Genomic DNA, 12777 nt, shown 5'->3' with positions numbered 1-12777 from the left:
TCAAGACGAAGCCCATAATATGGGATTTGACCCACAAGGGACATATTAATGCCATAAAATGGCATTGAAATGATTTGTGATTGATTTTGATTTTGATTTTGACCCAATTTTTTATTTCTTAATCAGCTGCTTAGCGGCGAAATACATAAACAAAACACCAACATCCAATCGTTTTGAATTTATTTTGATTATTAGTTTTTTGTTTACAAACAACAACTGTTCAGTATTACCTTATTTCTTCATTTTTTTGGTCACACTACATCGGTAGTTGAATAAAGTGCAAAATCGCTATCCGAATTTCAACAGCGGTTTTTTCGTCAACTCAATACTATGCTTTAAACCAGAGGTCGGCACGGCCCTATCTCGGGGGCATAGGAAATTTCTCTGCCCGAGCTCTGCCACACACACACAGTATACATGTGTGAAACGTCATGCACACAGCCTACTTTCTGCTATTCATTACTAACACTAATGCGGTAAAATCATATCAATGTATTGGGGTGCCGATCCCTGCTTTAAACACAAAAAAATCCAGTGTAAAACGTTTATAAGAAACTTCGTCAATAACTAATAACTTCGTCAATTTTGCTTTAATTCACTTGAAATTTTGACACAATATTCTTCAGATATTATGCATTCAATTTAAAAAAAAAAAAAATGAAAACAAAAAAAATTTAATTCCTTACCCTCCCCTTAAGCTTTTATAAAGAAATAATAAATTTGGAATCAGATAACATTAAAAGGGATACTAATAAAAGGTCACAATGGGAAATCAAATATGACATAAAAGTAATAGAACTAATTTTATCACAATTAATATCAACTAGATCAAAAAGAGGGATAAATGAGTTAGGCACCGTGTGGAAATGGTTAGCTGGAACTCCGGACCCTGATGATTTTATTACAGTTCAGAATAAAATTAATGAATTAATTGAAAACAATAATAAGCAGTCTATTATCAATTCCCGATTATTCAAAGAAATAGAATCTCTTTCCGATGATTTTAAAAAAGTATTTATTGATCAAGATCTACCACTTCGAAAACATCGCTTGCGATTATTAACATTTGATCTGCAAAATTTAATTGACACAATCACTCTAGCAAAATCAGACGTTTTTAATACCAAAATGTTAAACAATGATGACATCTTGGAAATATTAAAACATGAACAAAAACCAGTAATTATAGCTGATTTAATGGACATCTCTTCTTTTAAAATCGCATATAAAATACCCAATAATAAAAAACAGATGTGAAATATATCACGCTAGAGCGATTTCCCAAATCGATGGGAAACTAGTATTAATCAATCAAGTCGCAAAAAGAAAAATTTTGTTTTATGAAATGTCCAATTTTAAGAACGAACTTTTTAATTCTTAAATTTAATTCCTATTAAATGGTGAAAAATCAACCTGTAAAAAAATAAGAGAAAAAAATAGACATCATACAAGATGGTGCCATTCTTATAAATGGGAATAATATTGTTAACAACTCCCATTTAATACGTAACTACGAACCACTTCAAAAATTATGAAATATCCGATAATATATTATCAAATAACTCTGATCTTTCTTTAGATAATATAATTATTTTAAGCCCTTTCGTTAAAATTAATAATACTAAAATATCAATTATTTGATTTTTATTATGATATTATTATTTTATTATAATTTATTATTTTTTATATATTTGATTTTTTCACTTTTTCTAAAATACAAATGTGCTATATTATTTGTAGCCAAAGAACAACGGCCTGATCCAGAAAAATCTATTAACCAAGAAAATTTTTTAACAGAATATCGCATAGCCAAGTGGTAGAGTGTTTGGCTGATGTGCAAAGTAAAACGAGTTCAAACCAGGCTCGGGACACAAATTTTTTTTTGAATTTTAAACTTGTTTATGATATATTTTTATTCTTTTAATGTGTTTTCCTAAATTTATAATCCAATAAAAAAAATACAAAATTTTAAAATCACCTTTAACATGGTCCCAGTTTGTAGTGGAACCCGCTGTAAAAGTGTCTATAAGTGCGGGTTCTACGGCATTTTGGCAGGCCGCGTCGTGGAACCCGCTCTCAAATGTGTTCATTTTTTCCGTCATGGAACCCGCTGTTTGAATGAAAAATGAAAAAATTTGAGAGCGGGTTCCACGACATACGGCTGGCAGATGAGAGAGGGAAAGAAAGAATTCAATTTTTAGATTTAACATCTTTGGAACGATGAAAGTTTAAAACGTTCAAATCGAACCAATGTGAGAGCAAAGAAATGAGAAATATCTTCTACTATCCTTCCACTTCAGCTCGGTTTTTTGTGGATTCTCGCGCTTATTTTAAAACCAATTTTAAGTATCATTAAATCAACTTGGAGGGTAGCCTAGATAGATAGTGCGCGCTCCTTATTCTTGGGGTCCTGGGTTCGATTTCATTAGTGGGCGGTTACTTCAATTTTTAGACAGTTTTAGTTTTATGATTATTTTTATATTTACTTGTCATTTTTTGTTAATATTTTTTTTTTACATTTAATATTTACTTTACTATTATTACTTTTAATTTCATTCTATTACAACTGTTGTAAAAATACGTGACGGACGTGTCGGATGTCAAAATGCCGGAGGGACTCCCTTGAAATTTTATTAACCGACATAATGAAAAATTGAAATTGAAATTTGGAAGCCAAAACATTTTTACGCCGTCGTGTGAGCAGTCAACACCAAGTTTTATAATTCAAAATAAAAATTAACAAAGGCTCACATTTTTGTTGACGGATACTTGTTAAGAGTTCTAAAAATAGAATCATATGCATGTGCGTTCCCTTCTCACCTACAAGCTCGATGAAAAAAAAAGACCGTTTTCGGCCCTGATGTCCAATCTATGTACTTTATAATCTTTGTTAAAAGTAAACATCAGCTTCCGTTCGAAGCTTAATCAATTGCGAGGTTCTTTGGATCAGATTAAGAATTAAAAGGCAGTCTTTTTTTGATCGAGACCCACCAAGTGGCTTTAACATCAAGTTTTATAATTCAAAATAAAAATTATGTTTTTTTATTTCACCGACAAAAGTTAGAAGTAAGAGCATAGCAGGGAAAAGATCCCGACCTCTAGATCCTCCGAGTCCTCAATGACGAAGCAAGTGGAGATTTATCAGCCGGCAGAGTCAGCAGACGGTTCATCCATCACAGGAATGCGTCAGGAGAACAAACGAAAGGCGGAAAAGCCGCCGATTTTACTAGCACCACCGAGCTCGGGTTCAGGAAACAACAGGAGACGGGGAAATGCGCCGAGATCGAGTGGTCTGAACGTCTTCCTTAACCGAGTATTAGCGGAAAGCAATCAAAGGGCGGAAGGGAATGGAAATCGGGAATTCCCGGCACCGCCGACTGAATGGAGACACCGCTGTTCAAGCCGTAACAGAAGTTTCCTTGGATCGCAATGAGACGGGCCCAGGACGAAAATGCAGGAGGAACGTACCACCGGGGCAGGAATCACAGCAGAGAAGCCGACTTTATGTACGCACTGATAAGTGGGGATGTTAGTTTTCCGGGCCTCCGGAACGATGAGGGCGGATGATTTCATATTCCGAGTAGATCACCTGCAAGAGCAGTATGCGATACCATGGATTGAGCTACTACGGGACTTCCACCGATTGCTGACCGAGGAAGCATCCGAATGATACTGGCTATTTATAAGGACAAAGCCGCCACACGACTAGAGAGAATTAAAAGAAGCCCTGCAACGCAGATATTGTCGGTGGCAGTAGTCATCAACGGCGCACCTCGGAAAGCGGTCAAATGCTGAAACTGTCAGCAAGAGGCTCACGTCTACATGGACTGCGAAGCGGATCAGCGACGGATTTTTTGCTACAAAAGTGGGTTGGCGAACACCGTAACGCGAAAATGTCCGAATTGCAGACAGGGAAACGCCAATAGGAACGTGGGGGTAGCGGGTAACCAACGTTTGGTGAAGGAGCCCGAGGTCCAGAGGAGGCAGTGAGCCGGATTAACATAGTAAAAAGAGTATCCGTACCGGACAGCCAAGATGGTGCTGGAAGGATAGAGCAAGCCAAACAAAAGGTGATTCAGAGCTTGGAAGAGAGGGTGCGTCGGTACAAATAGGCAAGGGAGAGAATCTTCCGGCAGATCCAACTGGCGGGGATGACGATGGTCACGAGAAGGAAAAAAAGACCCGAAAGTGCTTTAAAAGAAAAAAGGAATGTCGGGAAGTAAGCAGCTCTGTGATGTCGATGACGTGGGGGGTAAGTCAGTTTAATCGGAAGAGGCTGCAGAGAATGGGTGGAACTTCTCGAAATTCCATGGAAGCCTTGGCACGCATAGTTCCGGACAGCGAACGGGGCACCGCAGCAAATATAAAAATAAAATAAGTTATACTTATTTAAGTAATAATCCTGTTCTACCTATGTCCATCGTTGGAGCAAGAATTATACCTGGGAGTGAATTTATGGCAGGAGTTTGAGATCGTCACAGAATTGTTTGGAGTAGACGAAGTGGAAATAGTAAGATAACCATGAACCATGAACAGCATGAATTGAGTGACGCGGAGAGGAAACACCTCGAGAGAGTCCAAAAATATTTCCGTCAGCGAAATCAGCGATTTCTCGGGATGGCAGGATGGTACCGAAGATTCATACGGAACTTCGCAGAATTGGCGGCGCCGCTGACGGATACTCTGAGAAAGGGAAAATTTGTCATGACAGAGGAGGCAGAGAGGTCGGTGAAAATTCTGAAGGAGGCATAGACTACAGCGCCAGTCTTAATACATCCCGATTTTAAAAGGATGTTTTTTTCTGTTTTAGAAAGCGGAAGAAGAGGGTGAGCGTCCCATAGCCTTCTTTTCCCAGAAACTTAACCCAGCGCAGCGCAACTACAGCGTAACGGAGAAGAAGTGTTTGGCAGCCGTATTAGCAGTTGAACGGCCGTATATCGAACTGATGCCATGTTAGCTGCTCACTGATCATTCGAGCCTGCAATGGATCATGTCCGTGAAGAACCTGTCCGGAAAGTTAGCTAGGTGGTCGTTCAAGCTACAACCGTAGCAAATGGCAATCGAGCACTGCAACGGACCGTGAATTTGGTGACAGACACGTTATCCAGGAGGAGGAGCCGGAAGAAGACTGGATGCTCGGATTCCAAACAACCGAATTTGAATCACCAGAATACGTGGAGTTGAGGCAGGTGCTCGAGACGGGGAAAGAGATGCTCATCGTTTCATCGTTTGAGGCACCGTTTTTACTGGACGGGAATGGTAGCTCAGGTCCGGGCTTTTGTAAGGGACTGTCGAACGTGGAAGGTCAAAGCCTACGAATAGCCCACGAGGCCATTCCAAAAGCTCTATATAGACTTACTAGGGAAGTATCCGAGGTTGCGTAAAGGCCTATATATTTATTGTGGTGGAGCCCATTTCGAAATATGTCTTCCAGAAGGCTATGAAGGAAGCAACGACGGCAGAGGTGGTGAAGTTCCTGGTGGGAGAGGTATATTACAATTTTGGAGTTCCCGAGACCATCCATTCAGACAATGGGAAGCAATTCGTGACAAAACGATTTCAGGAGATGGCGGAAAAATTCCACATCCACCATATCGCTAGAAAGCGTAAAATGGTAGTGTGGCTGTTGTGGCCAATAATATAATCGGACTAGGTGATGCCTAGTCCTAATCGGACAAGGTAGGCCCCAATGATGCCACCTAGGGATAAACAGGGAAATTTGGGATTTGGAGGGCTGTTGACGGTTGTTGGCGGTTCGAGTATGGAATTACGGGCCTATCCGAATGACCGTTCCGGGGCACAGGAGAGCTGGGCAAGAATAGAGAGAATGCGAAAGTCAAATGTGTCGGGCGTAACAATATAAGCCAGATATATATTTATGTAAATATAAAGGAAAAAAGAAAAACTTAACATCCGAACGAACGGATATAAGCATTTCTTCTTTTCGTTTATTCCGGGGTTAATAAAATCTCAGGCCAGGCAAGCCGGCATTTTCTTTTTGGAGCCTATGGTTCTTCCATTTTATTTTTTTTGGGACCATAAGCTGCTCAGGCGTGGCCCGCCATTGGCCAAAAATCTAAAAAAAAGACCCGCAATCCTGAACGAGGACATCCCTTTACAAAATACCACGTATCCGTATGTATATAGAAAACAGAAGAAATCCCGCCATCGGATCCCGGATTTTCAGATTAATATTTATTTTATTGTGTATTTGTTTGTGGTTTTTATTTGTTTTTTGTTTTTATTTGTTACATTTTTTTTTAGTTTCGTTTATATTTATTGTATTGTATTTAAAGGGTAATATTTATGGATATTTTCTTTGTTTACATGATGTAAATTTACAAAAAAAAAAGGAAACGAAAATGAAAAAAATTGTGAGTTCCGGTAGCAGCAGTGAAAGCTACAAGATAGGCCGTAATTTCCCAATATATGATGGTTGGTTTTAACAAAAAGTAAATGCGTAAAGAGTAAAGATATACGGCGGGGGCATGAGTAAGGAATAATAGGGAACTAAAGGGGCGTCGAGTGTACGAGATAAAGACGCCCGCGAGAAAAGGCCAGGGCTCCGCTAAGAATGGGAGGGAAGGCCACAAGGCTCGAAATCAGGCGGGGTATTAGGTTCTGTGATTTAATAGGGTAAGGATAAATCTTACATACGTGTTAGAAATAAAAACTTGAATTTGAATGTTGTGGGAGTTTCAATATTGTAAAATAGATTACAATGGATTTTTGTGTTTATATAAAATATATTTATTGTTAGCGGTCTAATGGGGAGGGTCAGGGGAGCCACGGCCCTGGTTGAGCTAGCCGGAGCCAGACCCATGCGGATAGACGGACCGTAGGACCCGAAAATGGTCATAATAGTATTGGTGATTTTTTGCCGTATGCAGAGCTTTGGCACCCCTGATGTAGAGCATTGGTGAGCAAACTCTTATTTTCCATAGCACGCATGCATAAGGTCGTTAATTCTAAAATTATTCGGTTAGCGAATATGTATGAAAAAACTGTTGCATGAACATTATCAAACGCGGAAACACCTGGAAACATAACCTGCCTTTTTCTATGGTGGTGGTGGGCGTATTTACACAGGCGCCCATACATAGAAAGTTTTTTTTGATGGATTCCAGTTTTTCTGTACTCAATCCTCCACGCTGTAGTGACTCCCTTAATCCCTTATAATGTAAGTTTGAAATTTGAGTATTTCGAGCATTAAGAAAAAAACTTCATTATACCCTTGCAGAGGGTATTATAATTTTGGTCAAAAGTGTGCAACGCAGTGAAGGAGACATCTCCGACCCTATAAAGTATATATATTCTTGATCAGGATCACCTCCTGAGTTGATATGAGCATGTCCGTCTGTCCGTCTGTCCGTCTGTCTGTCCGTCTGTCTGTCCGTCTGTCTGTTTCTACGCGAACTAGTCTCTCAGTTTTAAAGCTATCGTCTTGAAACTTTGCACACACCCTTCTTTCCTTTGCACGCAGTATATAAGTCGGAACGGCCCGGATCGGCCGACTATATCCTATAGCTGTCATATAACTGATTGATCGGAAATGGTATAACTTTTGTGTTTTTAGAGTTATATCCTATAGCTGCCATATAACTGAACGATCGGAAATGACCCAACTTTCGTGTTTTTGAAGATAGAAAGCTGGAATTTAATACAGATCCTATTTTTAATCAGTTTATCCAACCTACCAAATTTCATTAGGATCGGCCGACTATATCTCATAGCTGCCATATAACTGAACGATCGTAAATGGTATTTGGTAGAAATATCAACTTTCGTATTTTCGAAGATAGAAGTTTGGGACTTTTTTTAGATTTTGTATTGTAATAAATTGGATTATATATTCCTATTCAGATAAGGATCGGCCAACTATATCCGATGTTTGCGATATATATCCGGTTTTAACTGCAAGGGTATATAAACTTCGGCTCCGCCCGAAGTTAGCTTTCCTTTCTTGTTTTAATTTTATTTTAAAAACATTTGGATGTGTGTGGCAACAAATATTTTCATGCCAATTTTATGGATGGAAATTGCGTCAATTGGAACAAAAACCATGTTTAAAATATATTGTATTTAGGTAAATTTAAAAACAAGATAACGATAATATAAAAACTATTTAAATCAGTTGGTTTCAAAATTGTCAATTTTTGAAATCTATTTGTCCGTAGGACCGAAGTAAATAATTTTAAACTATAAGCTTACACTGCACAGTGGTCGGTTTCATAGGCCAAAAATAAAAAATTAAAAGTTTGAAATTTGCCGCTTTAATTTTATGAACTGGTTCGTAATAGAAAAATGAATAGAACGACAAAAGAATTTTTTCATTCCATCGTTCCCACGCGCTACGAATTGCGAGAGAAAAGAGACAATAAGAACACGTGGAAATCGCAGCGCACGCAGCTTAAAATTTTGCTTTTTGGAAGATCTTAAAAACCAGATTAAATCGCGTTTAATCGCCATAAAGTGTAATGAATTACCAAAAGCAAGGTATGCGCTGTGTATTTATGTTATTTGTATAAAATAATATGTTGCATTATTGTTTTAAAATAATTGTTTTACCAGTGACCTTTCGAGTGATGTGTTTTTCTTTATATGTTGCTTTCAGTTGGACAAAAAGTTTTTACGCGTGCGTACGCGTGAAACAAAACTTGATTGTTAATATTATTTAATGAATGCTTCATCTATGTTTTCAATTTCAGCTGCCACCTTTTGCCCCTCTTAGTGCAATGCGATTTTTTGTGAAGCCTTGCTTGTCATCAAGTTGGGTCATTTCCGATCGTTCAGTTATATGGCAGCTATAAGATATAGTCGGCCGATGAAATTTGGTATGTCGTATTACTTTGCCAAGAATAGCATTCACACAAAATTGGAACTCTCTTACTCTAGAAACACCGAAGTTATAGCATTTCCGATCAATCAGTTATATGGCAGCTGTAGGATATAGTCGGCTGATCCTTATGAAATTTGGTAAGTCGTATTATTTTGTCAAATATAGCATTCGTACAACTCTCTACTGAACTGAACTCTCTAACTGTAAAAACACCAAAGTTAGAGCATTTCCGATCAATCAGTTTAATGGCAGCTATATTATATAGTTGCCCGATCTGGCTGATTTTAACATATTATCTTAGAATAAGAATAAAAATATTTTGTGCCAAGTTTCAAGTCCCTACCTTGACTAGAAGTATTTTTGGCCGCTCTTTTCATACAAGCCGGACCACTGTGCACTGGAATGAATAACGTTTTCGCTGTCAACTTTTTTTTAATCTGAGTACTAGACTTTTCTAAAAATTATGAGCACCTACTGTAAATTGGGTATAAAAAAAATTAAACAGACAGATCTTAACGCGTTTAACAGCACTGCTTATCCAATAACAGCACTGTAATTCACACATGTAAATATAGCTTATTTTGTTTTTTCTCTTATTTGTTTTATCAGTGCTTTATCATTTAATATTTGAAAAATACGGAATTTCGATATTAACATTGTTCTGAAATTGCTGAAAATCCTCTTAAAAAATTTACTCAAATAGTAAGATTCATTTTTAATTTTGTATTCTTAGTGTGCTAAGGTTACGGATTAAACATACATAAGTTATTGTAAAATGTAAATATATACGTAGGTTTTCACAGGAATTTGGTTTTACTATATACATAAAAATTTATGAGTAACTCAACATATTTGTTTTTTTTTCTTTTTCATGTCGCAAGGTGATTACTTTCATGTGAAGTAAATGCAGAACTATTCTTAAAGAAAAGTTCAAAACAAAAAATCCTATGTACACATTCAACAAGTTTCAGACATGTATATGTGTGTATAATTTTGTATGTACTGTGTGTAAATAATATTGCGTTCATATGTATGCATATACATATTAAGTGACCATGTATCCCAGTTAAAAACATTCATAATTTTTGCAAATGCATTAAAATATTTTAAAATAATAAATATACATATGTATATATTGTAGTTAAGATGATAGTTAGGTTTACAAAAGCATAACTACCATATGGGGGTTGTAGGTTAATGATTAGCTTATTTTAACAGTATATTCTTTGATTTTATTTTTTATTTTAAATTTCACAAATGCATTTTTTTTAGTAAGTTAATAAAATTGTACCTTCTCCGTTAGAGACTAACAATAAGTTACCAAATCTTGAATCGACATAAATTCAACCGAACTAATTCTCGGAGGCGGTTCCTTTTTAGGTTTTAGTTAATCCTTATAGATTTTAGCAATCTCCGTGGCTGAAACACCCTGCAGACCGTAGTCCGCCTGTCGCTGTTATCAAATTAACACTGGTTTTTGTGGTAGGGTGCACGCATTTCTTTCGTTAAGTGCGTGAATGATTTGTTTGGTCTTTCTCTTTTTTGATTTCCTGATGAGTTCCTGATTGAACTCTTATTTTCCATAGCACCCGTGCATAGGGTCGGAAATTCTGCCGCAGCGTTGCCAGCACACTGGTGTGATCACGCTCAAATTTTTTTTAGAAGCTCTCTAATTTGTCACATTTGCCTCATTTTGCCTGACTTGACAGCCTAAACTTAAAAAAAAAAACTTTTTCGTTGAGAAAAATTTTTCAGAAATTTGGTTTGAACAAGTTTTTTTTATTTCTATTTATTATAATTTTTGTTCGCGGTCTTTAAGATTTTTAGAAATGGCTCGTGCACCAAATGGTGGAATAGCTAGAATTTCCGTATTCATCATAAAGCTTAGAGGCCCAGACGACCGAGGAGCGCTCGAGAAACGATTTATGATAAATTTTTTGTGGATATATGGTTGGCAAATTTGAGTTTTATATCTAATACAACACCGAGAGCATTAACCTGAGTAAATTTTTCTAAGGCAATCCCATAGAGAAAATACTTCACTTGAAGAGGACAAGAAAGATAAAAAGACATATTTTTTCATTTTGATCCATTAAGTATTAAATCATTGTATTAAGTATTAAACATCATTTTTGAAAATTTTCGAGATCGGACTAAAGATTGCATTGGACAGAAGCGGGTTTGTATTGGAGAGAAAGCTTAACATCAGCTGCATACATGAGAACTAGAGAGTTCGTTAATGTTGGGGACAAGTCGTTAAAAAAAAGAGCAAACAGTAACGGGCCAAGATGAGTTCCTTGCGGGACCTCAGATGTAGACCCCCGCACCAAGCGGGAATGTACATTTTTAAATATCTTTGGAATTGCCGACAAATTTAGAGATGCCTCTGTAGTTGGCAGTATCGGACTTTTTCCCTTTTTTATATAAGGGAATTATAAAAGATTCCTTTCACTTAAGGGAAAAAATCGAGGCACAGAGCCCTGGCACAGTATTTAGCAAACAGCCTGGTACTCCATCGGGCCCTGACGGATAAACGAGATTGATCCTTAGAGGATCTGACGATAAGCTATTCTCGAAGAAAGACGGACAGAAAATGAGATTTGCTGATTGAATGTTGTATGCGTAAGGCTGATCTATCGTTTTAGGCGGAGAAAAAATTGTTTGAAAACATTTTGAGAATAGATCGCCAATGGCCTGATCAGAGGTCACTGATAAATGAAGCGGACTTCTTGTCCTCCTTGTGAACCAAGGAAGATTTGTTGAAGCGGACGGATATTTCCATGGCTCACATAAGTCAAAATACATTTCAGATAGTAGTAAAGCAGTGGGGGGCAAAACTAACACATGTTTAAAATTTGAGTGTGTGCGTAGCAGAGAAAAACAATGAGAGCATAGGAATTCACTAAGCGAAAAAAACGTATTTTTTTATTTCATTTTTCGTTAATTCAAAAGTTGAAATGGGCACTAAACTTGAGTATTTTATTCAAAAAAAAGCTTTTCTAGCAACATTTCTTAAACAAATGAAAAACTAGGCTTCCCTATCTATATTCTCAATGACGAAAACTTCCAAAACCCAATTTCTGAACAAAATTTTTCTCAGTAGAAACATTTTGATTTTTAAGTCTAGTGCTCTGACGGCGAAAATCCGCTGTAACACGCTACAGCGTCCGAACTCCATATAAAAAAACGGTGTGAAAAAAGGAAGAAGAAATTTGTGCCTCCTAGATTTTGCCGGTACTCTAAAGCATAGTACTGAGTTGACGAAAATCCGCTGTCCAACGAGTGACAGCTGTCAAACTCCATATAAAAAAACGGTGTAAAAAAAGGAAGAAGAAATTTTTGCCTTCTAGATTTTGCGGGTACTGAGTTGACGAAAATTTTTGTTATCAATTTTAATGGTGTTGCCGCATCAAAAAAAATAAACAGCTGATCTCGGGGAGTTAAAAGAAATATTTGAATTTATTTCTATAGGTGTGACATGGAGGGTCAATTGATCAAACAAAAAAATAGTTGGTCCGAAAAATTTTCGACGCGCCAGGACAAATTAAAATTAATTTCTGCGGTCAATTATTATTGACCCCATTGATATATCCACAACAATCCAATTTCTGAAATCTATTAACCTCTATAATAACATTTAAATTTAATTCGAATGCACATACAAACCTAGATTAAGGGGGGACATCTGAGTAACAGACCAAAAAAAAAGAGGATGTTCTGGAATTTTTTTTGGCCAAATCAAAACAGCTAATCGAAAATTTGTAAATGGGGTTTTATTATATTATATTTAAACTACACAATAAAATTTGTTTTTAATAAATCGAAAACAAAATGGCGGCCCTGCAGCCCTTATTCGTATGCCCTATTTTTTTAAAGGGGGTCCATGGCCGAACACCTAACGTCCTTAATTTTTGATCTAGAACAAAAAATCAAGTTTG

General features: G+C 37.0%; 1 protein-coding gene across 1 annotated transcript in view; it reads left to right on the top strand.

Annotated features, from left to right (window-relative positions):
- The first annotated feature begins 9399 nt into the window (after positions 1–9399).
- Positions 9400–12777, top strand: part of Graf (GTPase regulator associated with FAK) — a 379470-nt gene continuing 376092 nt past the window's right edge. Inside the window, exon 1 of the mRNA XM_043211294.2 lies at positions 9400–9541. The gene's annotated coding sequence lies outside the window, so the exon portion shown is untranslated. The remainder of the gene's footprint in view (positions 9542–12777) is intronic.

This window comes from Drosophila bipectinata, chromosome XR (genome assembly GCF_030179905.1).
Source record: "Drosophila bipectinata strain 14024-0381.07 chromosome XR, DbipHiC1v2, whole genome shotgun sequence".
Taxonomy (NCBI): Eukaryota; Metazoa; Arthropoda; class Insecta; order Diptera; family Drosophilidae; genus Drosophila; species Drosophila bipectinata.
This window is presented reverse-complemented; position numbering and strand designations above follow the sequence as displayed.